The 2,768-nt window shown below is 42.2% G+C and overlaps 1 long non-coding RNA gene across 1 annotated transcript; it reads right to left on the bottom strand.

The window, feature by feature from the left end:
- Positions 1-894: 894 nt before the first annotated feature.
- On the bottom strand, positions 895-2,529 carry LOC149090474 (uncharacterized). The gene is made up of 2 exons (XR_016197599.1): positions 1,334-2,529; positions 895-1,303 (listed from the first exon to the last, which is right to left on the bottom strand). It is a non-coding gene; the product is annotated as an uncharacterized LOC149090474 (long non-coding RNA).
- Between the last annotated feature and the right edge of the window lie 239 nt (positions 2,530-2,768).

Here is a 2,768-nt window from a genome sequence, read left to right as displayed (position 1 = left end):
TCGCCTCCATTGCCGGATGCCTTCGACTTTTCGTCCCTCCGGGTCCCAGCCATGCTGCTCGCCGTCGGTACGCTAAGCCTCAGCGGCGCCGTCGAAATAGAACCACTCTCCTGGATCTTTCGCAGATCAGGCTCTGACTTCTGGTATGCGCGGCTGCCCATGCTTGACATCGCGCCTCCCGAAGAGAATCGTGCCTCTCATTCGGTCAGTCGCCCTCTGACTTCCGCCGAATAGCTACCGCCCTGGATGTAGGACGACAATCTCTTTCTTAAATCCTCCACGCGGCCCTCGTCGTCAAGGCCGAGATCTCGTGCAACCGCTATCAATTCTTCTTTGCAGCGCTGGTAAACCCAGCCGACGTTCAGTCCCGAACTGTGGGATGCCGCTCCTTCCATCCTTGATGCCTGGATGCTCTGTGTCTTTGGTTACTTATACTAACGATCTCCAGTCGTTTAGCTCTTCTTTTCTGTCCTTTTCTTTTTTTTTCTCTTATTTATTTATTTTTTTTTTTTCCCTTAATCTTTTCTTTCTTTTTTTTCTTATTTTTTTTTTCCTTTTTTTTCTTTCATTTTTTCCCTTTTTTTTCTTATTTATTTGTTTCTTATTATTATTATTATTTTTTTTTTTTTTCCTCTTTCTCTTATTATATATATATTTTTTATTTATTTTATTATCTTATACAATTCTGTCTTATACAACTGTCTTATATTACACTTATTCTAGTTTTGGTTTACTTTTCTTTATTGGTCTTAATCTACTTTCTTAATGTACTTTCTTTTATTTATTTACTTTTATTTTCCTCAGTTTACTTTACTTCTCGTTCTTTGCCCTTCTTGGTTTACTTTATTTTTATTTCGCTTTATTTATCCTTCTTAATCTATTTTGTTTTATTTCTTATTTCTTTGTTCTTTCTTAACCTAGTTTAGATTATTTTACTTTGTTTCATCTCTTTTCTTTTCTTCCAATTTTACTTCTTAATTGATCATATTCCCCTTCCTTTTCTCACTTTCCGTTCGCTCATCCAACTCAACTTTATGCGTTTATCCCAGTTCGTTCACTTCCACTTGCTTTGCTTTCACTACCGTTTTACTCGACTTACTCCTCTTCTCTTTACTCTAGTTGCTTTACTTGACTTCCCCGTCTCTGCTTGTTCCGCCTGCTTTTATCTCCCTTTACTCTTATCTTTATTACTCCGCTTTTATCCCGATTCACTCCGCTTCAGTTCTTCTTGCCGCATTTTCTCTTCACTTTATCTCATATCGCCTCACTTCATCTTCACTTGACTTGGCTTCGCTTTATCTTCCTTGCTTTTCTTCGCTTCGCTCTATCCTACTTAACCTTGCTATGTTCCGTTTCGCTCCGTTCCAGTGCGTTTTATTTTATTTTGTTTTACATTATTTTATTTTATTTTATTTTCACTGGTCTCGGCCTATTGTCCACTCCCACGATCAAAATCGCCTCGTGTCATATGCGCATCCGAAAAATCGCTTAGTGTCACATGCGCATCAGCCAAAATCGCCCGGTGTCATATGCGCATAATGACACACATACCCGCACCCGCATGCGCAAGCATACCGAAAAATCGCTCAGTGTCATATGTGCATAATCACACACATACGCTTGACCAATCGCTCTCTCTCTCTCTCAATTCGTTCTCTCACCTACATATGCACATATGTATGTATGTACCCTTGTCTATGCGCGCATAGTACTCTTCACTGTTCACTCTCTTAACTGAGCGCTTCGCGTGTATATACATATCTACGCACGCATGCACCCACGCACATACATACACTCCGCCGCTCACACTCTCTTAACTAATTGTCGCACATGCATATATATATATATACATATGCGCACTCGTCTATGCGCACACACATATATACACTTCACTATTTCACTTTTCGTTCTCTCCCCGCTAATCCTTACATTCACTCACGTATATATATGCACACTTGCACCCTTGACTACGCGCGTTTTCTTGACTGTTTCTTTTTCACAACTACACTTTCTTATGGCGGGTATATTCGCTTGCCGTCGGCACTAAATGCTTTCACTTCTCCTCTTACTTTATTTATAACCACTTTTCTGCTCAACTATTAACTCCTTGATGCAATTGCAGCGGCACCAATGATCTTCTTGATTTTTAATTTCGTTCACTCTGACCGGCTTTTTCCATTCTTTTTATCCTCTGTTACTTATTTTCGATGTATGCATACATATATACACACTCTGCTCTTACCACTTCTCGTTGCTTCATTTCGGCGACGCTCGCTACGCTGCCCCCGCGCGTGCACATGCTTATGCACATGCGTTTTCGGTTTTACGCTTCTGCGTAATATTTTCGCACGCACTGTACTTTTCGGCGCCGCAACGGTTTTCTAGTCCCGTTTTTCGCTCGTCGCCTCCCGAAATTTCTGACCCCCCGACCCCGCGGCCGTCGTAGGGTGTCTTCACTTTTTAATTCTCGCACTTTTCATGAATGTTCTTGCCTTTCGCTGCTTTTATGCGCACACTGTCTATATTCAAATTAACCGCCAAATCTATTTGGGTATGCCGGCGGGTTTTTACGCCGCCCGTATACCACACTCTCTCTAGGCCCGCGTCCCTGCTCGGGCGCCACTTGTAAGGTTACATTTTTTCCAGCCGGGGTCAGAGTCTCAGTCTGCCCAGGGCCATAACTCACAAGAAATTTGTAAGTAGATACGGGACTTTACGTGGTTAGAGAAACAGGAGAGGGTGGGGGAGTTATTACGTATCAAACGGCC

This window comes from Drosophila navojoa, unplaced genomic scaffold (assembly GCF_054131105.1).
Source record: "Drosophila navojoa isolate 15081-1374.11 unplaced genomic scaffold, UAZ_NAV_1.0 NAV_Backbone_155, whole genome shotgun sequence".
Taxonomy (NCBI): domain Eukaryota; kingdom Metazoa; phylum Arthropoda; class Insecta; order Diptera; family Drosophilidae; genus Drosophila; species Drosophila navojoa.
This window is presented reverse-complemented; position numbering and strand designations above follow the sequence as displayed.